Consider the following 14137-nt stretch of genomic DNA (forward strand, 5'->3'; position numbering starts at 1 on the left):
TGGCTCTCAAGACACACTATCGGTTCTCAAGCAGCAGCAACGGCTCTCAAGCCGCACCACCGGCTCTCAAGCTGCACCACTGGCTCTCAAGCTGCATCGGCTCTGAATGCCTCCCCACCTGCTCACAAAGCCACATCACCAGCTCTCAAGCTGCACCACTGGCTCTCAAGCCACATCACCGGCTCTTAAGCTGCACCCACGGCTCTCGAGCCACATCACCGGCTCTTAAAGCCTCCCCACCTGCTCATGAAGCTGCATCACCGGCTCACAAGCCACACCACCAGCTCTCAAGTTGTGTCATTGGCTCTCAAGCCACACCACCAGCTCTAAGGCCACATCACCAACTCACAAGCCACAATGCTGGCTCTTATTCCACACTTTCAACATACCTATTGAATCAAAACCTCCGGCTGTATTAGTCACACTCTCTTCCAATCAAGCACCTACTCTCTCATATACTCTGGTCTTCCTAGGCAAACTTCTAAACCACTACTACTCCAAGTTTAAGTCCAGGGGGCCACCTAAGTACTGGTGAACATGATCAGTTCTATGGGGAATAATGGGTGGTTATTGGCAGAAGACCTTGCTAGCCTGAGTTCTAGGGGGTGGCCTAGGAAAGTAACATTATAGTCTGCCATATTTGATAATATAATAGTTTGTGGCTTACAGGAACAGTCACAGAACCCTGCTCAGGTGCTTGCTGCACAGATTCAAGTGCTTACTCAAAAGGTCCAGGAGCTTACTCTTCGAGTAGAGGATGTCCAAACTATGCCAGCTCCTGGTGGTCTTAAGGAACCAAAGATGAACCTGCCAGATACATTCTCTGGAGATTGCAAACAATTCCTCAACTTCCGTGAGAGTTGTAAACTTTATATGAGGTTACGTTCTGCTTCTTCTAGATCTGAGTCTCAGTGGGTAGGCCTGGTTATATATTTACCTCAAGGAGACCCTCAGACTTGGGAGTTTGGGTTATCCTCGACACATGCGGCTCTTCAATCAGTGAACACTTTCTTTACTGCTCTGGGGCTTTTGTATGATGATCCTGATAGAACTGGCTTGGCTGAGTCTAAGCTGCGCTCCCTCAGACAAGGACAAAAAGCAGCAGATGATTATTCTTCTGAATTTCATAGGTGGGCAGTTGAAATGATCCAGCACTACACAGCCAATTCCGTCTTGGGCTCTCTGAGGCTGTTAAGGATATTCTTGTCCAGCATCCTCCTTCTGAATTTTTGGATGCTCTCATGCATTTGGCTATCTGCATTGATCGTCGTCTCCGTGAGCGAAGATAAGAGCAGAATCTTCCCACAAGATCACCTCGGTCTCCCACCTGGCTTCCATCTTCAGCTCAGGAGGAACCCATGCAAATTGGTGCCTTTCGCTTACCACCTGAAGAGAGGTGCAGGAGGTATTCCCAAGGTCTCTGTACGTATTGTGGAAACAAGGGACATTCCATGAGTAACTGTCCACTCAAACCAGTAAAAGGCAAGTTCTAAGTATTCAGGAGGAGTTACATTTAGGCCTGGCTCCAATCTTCTCCAAGAATTCCGTTCATGTTCCTATCGCTATCCAACTTTCCAATTCTACTTTGGCCACTTCCACATTCTTGGATAATGGTGCAGCTGGTAATTTTATGGATATCTTCTCTTTTAAATCTCTGGGTCTTTCCACTGTTCCTTTGGATCGACACATTCCCATTTGCGGACTGGATGGAGGACTGGTCATCAATGGGTTCGTCAAATTCAGGTCACCTCCCATGCGTTTGTCCATCGGTCTTTTCCATTCAGAGGTCATCTCTTTCTTTCTTCTTCAGTGTCCTCTGGCGCCCATTGTTCTTGGTCTCCCTTGGCTCAGGGATCATAAACCCAATAATGGATTGGTCCTCTGGGGTAATCATAAAATGGAGTCCTGTGTGCCATTCTCAGTCTCTCACCTTGCCTATTCGGATGATTCAACCTGTTGTTCCTGAAATTCCCCTAGCTATACCTGTCCAGTATCAGGATTTCTCTGATGTCTTCTTTAAACAAATGGCTGATGCCCTTCCACCTCATCTTCCATATGACTGTGCCATCAACTTGATCCCTGGTGCTAAGTTACCTAAAGGTCGGTTATATTCTTTATCAATTCCTGAAAACAAAGCTATGGAATACATTGAGGATGCTCTTGCTAAAGGATTCATCTGCCCCTTCCAAGTCTCCAGTTGGAGCTGGTTTCTTCTTTGTAGAGAAGGATGGATCCCTCCATCCTTGCATCGACTTCAGGGGCCTCAATAATATAACCGTCAAGAATTCCTACCCGCTACCGCTCATTTTGGTCCTCTTTAACCAGTTACGTCAAGCCACTATCTTCTCAAAAATTGACCTTCGGGGAACATACAATCTGATCTGGATTAAGTGTGGCGTTGAATGGAAAACGGCCTTTAATACTCACTCAGGACACTATGAGAATTTGGTCATGCCGTTTGGGCTAGCCAATGCCCCAGCGGTTTTTCAATATCTTATTAACGATGTTCTTCAATAAGTTCTGTGAGTCTTTGTGGCAGTGGTAGTATACCTTGATGACATTCTCATTTGCTCACAGTCATTGAATCAACATCATCAACATGTTCATCTGGTACTGCAAAAACAACGAGAACACCATCTTTTTGCTAAATTGGAGAAGTGCCATTTTGACGTCACTCAGATTTCTTTCTTCGGCTATATCATATCTTCCCAGGGTTTTTCCTTGGATCCTAATAAGATTAAAGCGATTCTATAGTGGGTCCAACCAACTACCCTTGTTCCCAATTCTCACAGCCATTTTGCTCTCACCCGGAATTTGGCTGAACTCATTCGTGCCTGTCAGTTGGAAACACCTTCTGACAAACCTCCTGATCTTTTATTTGTTCCAGAGAGATTCAGAAAATCAGAGACCTCCTTGGCATTGGGTGGCTATGGGCTCCCCAGTGGTTAAAATTGATAACTGAGCTGCCCTTCCCCCCTGCCCCCTCACGGGATACCCATTGTGAGTGAAATTTTGGTCAACTGGTAGTTACAGCCTGATTGATAATTCGTGAAGTTGAAGCTAGTATTTACCCTAGTAACCAACAAAAAGGTTGTCCAGTTTTGTCTGCTAGGAGGACTAATGGGTTAAACAAAGATCTAAAACTTGACACCCCTGCAAACAGTACCGTCGTGGACTCGAAATTGATGCGCTTCACCATGTAAACATTACCCACTGCAGCTTGCTGTTTGGCACATTTGTAAATTTCCATTAGTATATGTTGCAATTCCATTAACTCCATGCAATTAGAGGTGCACTTTACTCTTGGACGAGAGGTAGAGCCAGAATCTGCTCTTAAGCCATAAACTGCGGCTAACATCAAATAACCACAAACTTGCGCACAATAAGCCATGAATAGCCAGAACACTATATTGTTCCATCCAGAGTGTAGATTAAACCACTGATAGCCCCTGTCTTATGTTGGGTACACACTTGGTGATATAATACTCGTTCTGCCGACGAGGGATATACTGCAAGTGCATCGGCGGGTGTCTACATATATATCCGGTCAGCCCTGAAGTAAAGCCGATGCCGATATAACTGATCTGAAAGACATACTGTATTGGTGCATCTGGCTGTGTGTACAGGTGCCCAACCAACCGCCTGTACACTTGCTGCAGGGAGCGCCAACACTGGCATCTCACCTGGGCAGGCACGTTTAAATGCACGCCCAGTTGTGATGTCAGCCCAGACACATTGAGCAGCCATTTGATAAGTGTGTATAGCTTATCAATCGGCCACACTGATGGTGGATTGTTCTGATGACCGATCCGTCGTCAAAGTGTGTATCCAGCTTTAGTGAATGTCCCTTTATTATATTGATGTGATAGAACAAAAATACAGACTGTAAAGCAAAAAAAATTAAAATATTCCAAATCCACAGAACACAATACAGTCTTGTAATATTGTGTACAATCAAAGATGGTTGTAACATCCTGTGTGACTCACATAATCCTGGCTAATGTAAAAATAAAGAAATACATTCTAATTTCTCCAAATGTCTGACATTCATCATTCACGTTCATCTTTTCCCTGAGACTCCTAAACAGGTTTCATTTCTAAATATTTTAACATTGGAACTATAAGGGAACCAGTCAAGAAGAAAATAATAATCTCTACCACTTGTAAAATTCAGAAAAACCTCCCCTTGCATTTATTTACTAAGCCTCCACTGGTATCTAATTCAAGCTCTGAATTGTCATTTTTAATGACGCCATCAGGGCCGACATCAGGGGGGGAACTGCCGGAACTGGTGTCCTGGACCTGGACAGAAAGGGGGGGGCCCATCCCTGGCTCCTACCACCCAGGGCCACCAGGAGCTTGGGACAGTTCCCAGATCTCCACTCCATGGCTTGCCAGGCCCAGAGCCCCTGGCTGCCTCATGTCGGGCATATGACAGGGGCATTTACAAGGCAAAACATTTTTTTCTAATGTGATGAACATAAGGGGGGCAGGCTGGAGACACAGGAGGGGGGCAGGCTAATGACATAAAAGGGGGACTGACTGGAGATACAGAAGGGGGGCTGGCTGGTAATGTAAAAGGGATGGTGGCTGGGGAGACAGAAGGGGCTTCTAGCTGGGGAGACACTCACAATGGGCCTAATTCAGAGGCGATTGCTAGTGAAATGCAGGCGTGTCACATGCGTTTCGTGGGCGTGTCTTGGCCAGCGACTGTCTATGTACGTAGTTGCAATGGCTGCAGTGGCTTACTTTCGATGGACATTCTGAGCAATCATAGGGTTGCTCAGAAGATCGACGGTGTGATCGATGAGCAACTGATGTTTCGTCTTTGTACGCAAGCATGAATCAAAGATGCCGCTGGTGGGCATCTCTGCAAAAATCCCAGCGACTGCGGCATTTGCCTATTTTCACAGTACCGCTGTTCAGGGCCCGCCCAAGCCCAATTTTGTAGATTAAGAGAATATTTTTGGGGGCGCCCCCAGGGGGTACTGTTGTGCGTGCCAGAGGCGCATGACCGAATAATATAAAGGGACATGACCTTGTGGGAAAAGCCGTACACATATCTAAAGCATGTGCACATATGTACATAAATATGCAACTACAAATCTACACAAATGCCTTGTATTGTTCTCCCCCCCACTCTGTCTTATATTGTCATCTCCCCCCTCCATGCATTGTATTGTCCTCTCCCATGTCTCAAATTGTTTCCACCACCATACCTTGTATTGTACCCACCCATTCCTTTTATTGTTCTCTTCCCGTTTTCTATTGTCCTCTACCCCCCTCCATGCCTTGTATTGTGTGCCCTGTGCCATGTATTGTTCTTGCCCCCCCCCTGTCTTATATTGTCCTTCCCAGAGGCAGATTTTCCACAAGGCAACATAAGCAGCCACCTAGGGCCCAGTGGTTCCAAAGGGCCCCACAAAAGTAGATGGCAGGAATCCATACCTTTGTAAACATTTCCTGGAGAAGCACAGCGCGCACCATGTGATGTCATGTGGACCCACCCCGCACTCCCACAGTGTTTGCACTGTAGTCTGCAGTGCATTGGAGGGAGAGGGAGGGAAGAGAGGGGAGTGGCTGCCCAGTTTCAGCCGGCCCCAGGCAGCCTCACTGGGGGAACCTGCACCCACCTGCCGCCAGAGCCAAATTTGGGGGGGCATAGGGGTGAGTACCCCCGGGCCCCCCCCCTCTCAGAGGGCTCCTCTGCCCAGAGCTGCACCGACCAAACTCTGTCAGGATCTCTCACTGCAGCAGCGCCAGTGCAGGACTCTGGGTCAGTTGATGGGCAGCGCTGCCGAAGGGGACAAATGTCCCCTTTATACACCGCTTCCTTGGCCCCCACATCTCAGCCATCCTACTCTTCCTCACAGATCATAGTAGTCATAGCCGCCACCCACGCTGCAGCAGGGGCAGAGAAGGAGGAAGTGGAAGTCAGAGGAGGCGGGACTAGTCGGGAGAGCAGGAGGTCCCAGCCCTGCTGCTGAGGGGAGGAGCCAATAAGAGAAGAGGGGCTGCCTGCACATGGTGACAGTCCCCATCAGCGTGCCGCCAGGCTGAGGAGCAGACAGGTGAGCACACATGCAAAGTAGACACCCCACTGGAGGGGGGAGGGGGCGCGGGTTGGTTGATGTTTCCAGCACTCACCTGCTATAGTCCGCACAGGGGGGGGGGGGGGGGGAGGTTTGTGTATCTTCTCGTGTTATGTGACTGTACAATAAATGAATAAGTCTGTATCAGTAAGTGATGTCAGTAGGTGGTGTCAGTAAGTGTGTGTGTCAATAAGGGTATCGATCAGTAAGTGGTGCATGTCAGTAAGTTGTATCTGTGTCAGTAAGTGAGTTTGTGTCAGTAAGTTGTATCTGTGTAGGTAAGTGTGTTTGTGTCAGTAAGGTGTGTCAGTAATTGTGTATGTGTCAGTAAGTGTGTCTGAATCAGTGTCAGCAAGGGGTCTGTGTCAGAATTGGTATCTGTCAGTAAGGGGTGTCCATGTCAGTAAGGCAATGCGTGTGTGTTGACTATGGGGAAGTGTTTGTGTGCGGCTATGGGGAAGTGTGTGTGTTGCTATGAGGACTGTGGGCCTGATTCAGACCCGGGTGCTAAGGCGTGATCGCTCGCTGCCAAAAGGGGCCGGGTATGCAAATTCCGCAATCTCACTGTGTGGCGTAAGGACGCCCTCTAAGTCTTAGAGAGCGACGGCAGTGAGCGAACGCAGGTCTATAAAGGGTATGATTAATTGGTAACATCGAGGGCCATCGGAGCTGCACGCAGCGCTTGAGGTAGTCCCTACCCCACCGCAAGCACTGCAATCACTGCAGACTGAAATACAACCAAGTGACGTGTACAATGACGCATGTTTGCTAAATATGCACACCCATAAAATGCCGTTTAGACGCCCAGACACGCCTGCGTTCGCACCACCACTCCCCCATTCACAAGCACCTTCCCCTGGTTCCACCCACAAACGGCACTATCTGTCACTCAAGGTAGCGCTCAGTCTTTGTGCTACGAGCGCACGATTCCCGATCGCAGTGACTGGCTTGTGCACGCGCACTGCATACGCAGATGGGCGACAATCGGCCATAGTGAGAGATCGCAGCTTAGTGTCCGGGTCTGAATCAGGCTCTGTGTGTGTACACGTGGTTATGGGGGCATTGTGGGTGCGGCTATGAGGGCTGTGTGTGCGCACGGTTATGGGGGCAATGTGTGTGTGTGTGTGTGTGTGTGTGTAAAATTGAGTGCAGTTTAGGAAGTGGGGCCCCAATCTGATATCTTTCTTAGGGCCCCATGAGGTCTAAATCCGGCTCTGCTCCTTCCCCATGTCTCATATTGCCCTCTGTATGGTATTTCCTTCCTTATGTTTTTTCCTCGCTCCCTCACTCCAGCTAAGTTGTCACTGCCTTTGGTCCTCTCTGTGCTGCTCTGTCTCCCCGTCGCTCTTCAAGGTACACTGCAGAGCCGCAGGAGCATCCAGTCAGTACTGCCTGGGTAGTGTCTGGCGGTCTCATATCTGCACACTGTGGGAGGATCAGGAGAAGGAGGGGATCAGTCCCAGCCAAGGCCCGGCGCCTAGTGCTGTGACAGCGCAGATCCATGCAGCGCATACTTGACCTCAGACTCAGGGCGTCCATCGGGACCACTGAGTAGTAACTTACTGTATGTGACTGCTGCGGCGCCCTCCTCAGTCTGCCGCTTTAAGCGGCCACGTACCCGGCGTATAGGTCGGGATGGCCCTGCTGCTGTGTACTGATACACAGTTGTGACAGGATTAGCGTCCACCTCTGAATCAGGCCCAAGGTTACTAGTGTAATGTAATAGTGTGAGAGTTTACTGCTAAACTCTCACCCTGTTACAATTGTGTGACTTCAATAAACACATTTTTGGAAAAAAAATAAAATACCAGTGGTATGAGGCTCAACATATGGAATCCGCAAGATAAACTTTAGTTACCCTGCGGCTCCCACCATTGAGTTCAATGGAGGGAGTCGTTCATTGGCTGAGAGGCGGCGCCTGACCTCTCTCAGCCGATGAACGCTCAGACCCGAACCTTCAAAGGAGGAAGCAGCGTCTGTGCGCTTCATTCGGGAAGGAATAATCATCCTGGTTAGGATGGTTATTGCTTAGTACGAGGTTCGCATTTATCGTTTTGTTATTTTAAGAAGACCCATGGATGCCTACGGGACAAGGGAACCACTCGAGGTAATATAGGTGAGTATTGTGTGAGTATGTATGTATGTATTAAACTTATACTGTGTAAGGTGTGTGTGTTTGTTTCTTTCAACATTTCTCTACAGGTGAACTACAGGTCCCAGTGGGCCCTTAATGCCCCGCATGCTGGTACTTGTGGTTCTCCAAGTACCAGCATGCGGGGGAGGCTTGCTGGGACCTGCAGTTCTACTGTAAAGACAATGTTTTTATTCTTCTATTTTTACACTACACTAACACAATCAACCCGCCACCCACCACCCAGGGGTGGCGAGGATAGCCCCGGGCTATCAGCCTAGGCTAGGGGTGCCCTGGAGAGGGAGACCCCTTTATTGGAGGGGTTTCCAACTCCCCAGGGATCCCTGGCCTGGGTTGACTAACAGTCAGGGCTGATGCTGCAACTGGGGGGCCCAGTGATAGGTCTTCCCTGGTTGTGGCATCAGTCGCCCGTTAGAAAGGGTCCAGGGCTGGTTCTGTGAATTACAGGGAGACCCTACGCAAATTTTTCCCTGTAATTCCAGAACCAGCTCTGATTCCCATAGCCCAGTGCTGGTTGTAGTTCTAAGTAGAGGGAGACCCTACGCAATTTTTTCCCTGTACTTAGTCAACCAGACCTGGGTTTGCAAACTCCCGGGCTGGTTCTGTTTTGGGGGGGACCTCACATCTTTTTATTTTTTTTTATTTTAACTATTTAGACACTTTTTCCAGCCAGATACATGCAGGCATCTCACTGATGTCTGCATGTAGCTGTGTGAGAACTAACTGCTCATGCTGAAAGTGAAAGCATGAAGCAGTTCTATGCTGTCGGGAATTTGCAGTTCGTTTTGAAGTGTGATTTGCCGTTCAATTTGTACATGAACATGCCAAATCGAACAGCAAATCACTGTTCAACACCGACTCAAATCGAATTTGTTTTGCAAATCGCATAACAAATCGAATAATAGTAAATCTGGCAAAATCACTGGTTTTGCAACATTCAATTTGAGTCGATTTGAGAAGAGCTAAATCACTCTTCAAACCGACCTGCAAATCGACTTTTGATAAATTTACCCTTGTATGTAGTGTAACAGCTTTATGTTATGTGAATGGAAAATATATTTTTAGTGGTGATCCCCTGAACTGAAGTTTTTACAATTGCAAATTTTTTAAACAAGCAATTAGAGTAACAGCTTTTTATTATTAGTTTTCTTGAAAAAAAGAGAAAAACTCTGTAAGGTTTACTATTCTTTATCTTTAATTTTAACAGTTATATAATTTTTTAAGTCGATACACAAACAAAATATAATGATAGCAAAATATGTTCTTTAAATTCTCATTATCATGTAATTTCATTAACGTGCATGCACAGTTACAAATTTGCAATAGAATCTTGAATTTTTCAAAATGTTACTGCTAAAATGGCGAATACATTCATAGTTTAAATACTCCTTAAATAGCTTTTCTGTATCTATTTAACTGATGATGTTTTTAAAGCAATGGATTCATTATAAATACTATGCAAATAATTAAATATTCAAAAAGAAAAACTGTTCTCCAGGAACAATAAAATAAACGTAATATTTGAAATATTGTCATGCCGAATTGACTTAATTTTTTTATATTAAATATATATTTTAAAATTTAAGATGTTAGTCATTAATAAAATATGAAACTTCTAGAGAATACTTATTATTTATGGAACAGTAAATCAACCAATTTGTAACTGCTATGTACTTTAAATTTGTTGTAGTTAGTCACAACAGTAATGAAAGCAATAATGATGTATGATGTTATATTGTAGTCAGTGGTATAATGGTATGTAATGTTAAGAGTTACATGTTCATAAAACCGTAGAACATATAAGTGACTTCGCTAAAGAATAAATATGAATATCCCACATGAAATGAATGCTTGAAGATAATAACTCATAATTAACTCCACATGTCATTTTACACTTTAGCAGATTAAATCCTCTGTATAATTTATTTCTAATACAAGAGTGCATGCAGAAAAACAGAACATCGATTTTCATTTGATCACCCACGTGTAGTTCTAAAGCCTAGATATATTGTTTTGGTTTACAGACATTTTAGTCTAGAAATAAATGCTATATTTGCAGAATAAATTTATCAGTAATTTTATCATCAACAATTTCCAGAAAGCAATTATTAAATTATTTGCAAAATATACTTTATGAGACAAATCAGAGTAATCTTAGTAACTACTATGTCACCATATAAACGTAATGAAAACATACTACACTTTTCTTCCCTAAAAAGCAGTTGTACTCTGGAGTAACTTTTAAGTTAGGTATCCTTTATTTAAAACAGACATATTTGTTTATTTTATTAATAGTTGTTTATATAATGCACCCATATTACACAGAGATTTACAGAAAATAATTAGTCATTCACATCAGTCCCTGCCCTAGGAATAACCATCGAACATTGATGGTTTTGCCATTGACGGCGGATATATCTGATGATTTTCTATCACCAATGGCAAACAGGGCGGCAATGTTCTTTTTCTCCCTTGGTGCAGGAGGTGTGAAGATTAGCTCCACCCTCATGTGGTATGCATAGGTCTGCTGCCTTTCTCCAAATGACCCCTTGGCTGTGTGTCTCGCCAGCCTTTGTTTTACAGGCACTACCTGCACTGTGATAGAGAAGGTCAATGGTTTCCTGTCATCAATGTAAAACACTGATGGCAACATTAATGGTGACCATTGACGGTGAACCCTTCAATGACCATCCCTACCCTGCCCCAGTATATATTCCCTACCACCTGGACACAAATGCACACTAGGGTTAATTTTTTTGCCAGCAGCCAATTAACATATCAGTATGCTTGTGTGGAAGGAAACCGGAGCACCCATAGGAAAACCACACAAACAGAGGGAGAGTATACAAACTCTGCACAGATCAGCTATGACTAGAAATTGACCTCAGTGCTGTGAGGCTGGAATGCTAACCACTATGACAACTGTGCTGCCAAATCAATAGGAGTTGCTAGTTTGTTGGAACTCTTTTCTAATGGATACTAGCAATGTTCTGTGCTATCTACCCAATAGGAAATTTAATGTACAATGAAGAGTAAAAGTATCCTCAATGACCAGTGAACTTTAATTTCCACACTGACATCTCTGGGCCTAATTGAGAGATGTATGTCATCGGACGCAGTGTGGCTGCAGACATCAAGTGAGTGATAGTCTGCAGCTATTTGGGGACAGGAAATACTTTTCAAAACAGGGACATTAGCCCTGTTTTGTAGGTGTGCCAAGTCCAGGGTCTGCATCTTCTGACGCCGCTTCCCTGGCCCCAGCAGTGGGAAAACACCGGCCATCCTCAGTAACCTGAGTTACTCAGATGACTGATGTTCACGCAGATGATCCAATGCTGCATCTTCGGACACAACAGCGGATCACAATAGCATGCGGTGGATGCCTTTCTACTATGGATGCCTCCTGCCGCTTTAGCATATTTTAGCACATCTACGGATAACAAATATGTAGGGTCTGTGCAATACCGTCCACTCTGAATCAGGCACTCTGTCACTAAAATTCATTACAGTTCATAAATGGTTAAAGAAAAATTGGTGGGAAAAAAAATCAAATATTGACACATAAAGAACATGGAACAGTGAAACGAAAGACAACCATCCATTATTTGTTTCTAGAGATGTGTGACATTGCTATATACCTTCCAACATATAGACAAACAAAACCAGGACAAATTAATCCCTGCCTGTAATCCGGCCAAACCCTGACCCGATCAATCTGCCTTTTAGGTGAAACTGTACAAAATAGTCGTCATAATTACATAGTACATAATTATATATGTATATATATATATTTTTTTTTAATGATATGTTGTTGTCATTTGTCTTTTATAAAAAAAAAAAAAAAACAAGCATTTCTTACAATGGTAGTATTCTGACTCATTTTGATTATTTTTTTCTTTATCAGAAATGTAAAAATAAGAGAAAAAAATAATATATATTTTTTTTTTTTTGTATATTTGAAACATTTATTGGTTGGTTCCACTGCTAAAGATGTGACCTAGACCATGTGGAAATTGACTAAAGTGCGGGTTTCCAATTTGGAGGCGTTGCTCATAGCAACCAATCAAATTCTAGCTATCATTTTCTAGACTGTACCGGATATATTATAGCCAGGATTTGATTGCTATGGGCAACATGTCCACTTTCATAAAATTACCCCATGTCTCTATGCACACTTCTCAGTTTTTAGGCACTACCTTATTCCTAAAAATAATGCAGACATAGTGTTTGGTCTCTAACTATGGCTATATACCTCTTTAAAACGGAATATACATTCCTGCAAATATATAGCTGGTGCCTGTAAATGTATGTTCCTACAATTAGTTATATTATTACATCCATATGTCTTTATGTTCCAGGCTTTGCAGGATAAATACACATAATACTTGCACAAACATACACAGCAGTAATGTAGGAGTAATTGCTTTAGATAATTTCTGAAAATAATGTACAAAGAAAATCCTATGGTTCTTTGGGCTATTTTCTTCACTTGAAACTAATAAAATCAAATTTTCATGGAAATTACCCTTTAATTGGTTTGCTATAGAGTGTGTTCAGGCACTCTGTATAATGCATTAAAGCTGACTTGTTGCCAGGTCATATTATTTATTTTTCTGCTTTACAAAATAGTGCATTATCTCTTGGGCATTCTTTCTGTGTTGATTAAGTGGGCTGGGTATGGGAATAGTGCAGGCTGAAAACTGGACTCAGAAAGTGAATTGGGCACAGCACATAACAGCAGGTTAAATATAATTCTCTCCCCTGAGTGTAAGGCACTAATTAGTAAATGAAAATAAATGTAACATCAGAGGACTGGGTTAGAATATAAGACGTGTTAATATTTAATATCAACACTTTGGGGACTATTTACTAAGCAGTGTTAGGAGAAAGAGTGAAAAGTGATAAGAAAGTGATAAGGTGCCAGCCAATCAGCTCCCAACTGTCTTCTCACAGGCTGTGTTTGAAAAATGACAGTTGGGAGCTGATTGGCTGGCACCTTGTCACTTTTCACTCTGTCTCCTAACACTGCTTAGTAAATAGGCCCCTTAATATGAAGTTGGAATGTAACCCTAATAACTACCTTCTTGCAACATGTTTTATATACACTAAATTGTACAAAATATAGAAGTACATAAGTACAATTTGCTTTAAACAAATCAAAACTATGAACTGTTGATTAAAAAATATAGCAATATAGATCTTTTCTCCACTCTCTACATCCACCATACCCTGTGTCACGCTTTGCTGCAGGATGCCATGTTAGGAGGGGAGAGCTTCTCTACCTAAATGCAATAGAATGCTGAGGTAATACTTCAGCTGCTGTGGAGTGTCAGTATTGTACCATGGAACAACTTATTTTATCTTCATAGTTTATGAAGGGTTTAGAGGTCCCTTAAGTGTAGTCTCAGTTGTGAAATTGTTATCAGTGCCAGAGCAGGGCTCACCAGTGCCCTCTGACAGTTTTGCCCCCGAACATTTGATATTATGTGAGGGGGCAGCGGGCAGGAGAAAATGTAGAACTGCCCAGTTGCTCTGAGCGGCTCTATACGCTGCAGAGTACGTGATTGGAGTGTCCTTTGGACGATCCAAGCAACACTGCAATTGCGCTACTAGCCCCCGAGTGCCATTCCAGGTACCCTGCTAGTCAGATACAGTGACCGTAGGGCAGCGACAGTTCCGCCCCCAGGTTCCTGCACCCTGAACGACTGCATCATTTGCACATACCTTCTTATGCCATGGATATTATGGGCACTTCATAGACGGTGATATTTGAGGTGAGATTAAAGGGGGCTTCCAACTTCAACCACAGAAGCAAGTTGGAAATAAAAATCTATTTTTCCAGTAAAAGTTGCAGAGGGGCCTGTACAAACTGATCAAGTTAAGTTATCTGCAG

The sequence above is a fragment of the Taudactylus pleione genome, unplaced genomic scaffold, assembly GCF_031769625.1.
Source record: "Taudactylus pleione unplaced genomic scaffold, aTauple2 ptg000201l, whole genome shotgun sequence".
In the NCBI taxonomy this organism is placed as follows: Eukaryota; Metazoa; Chordata; class Amphibia; order Anura; family Myobatrachidae; genus Taudactylus; species Taudactylus pleione.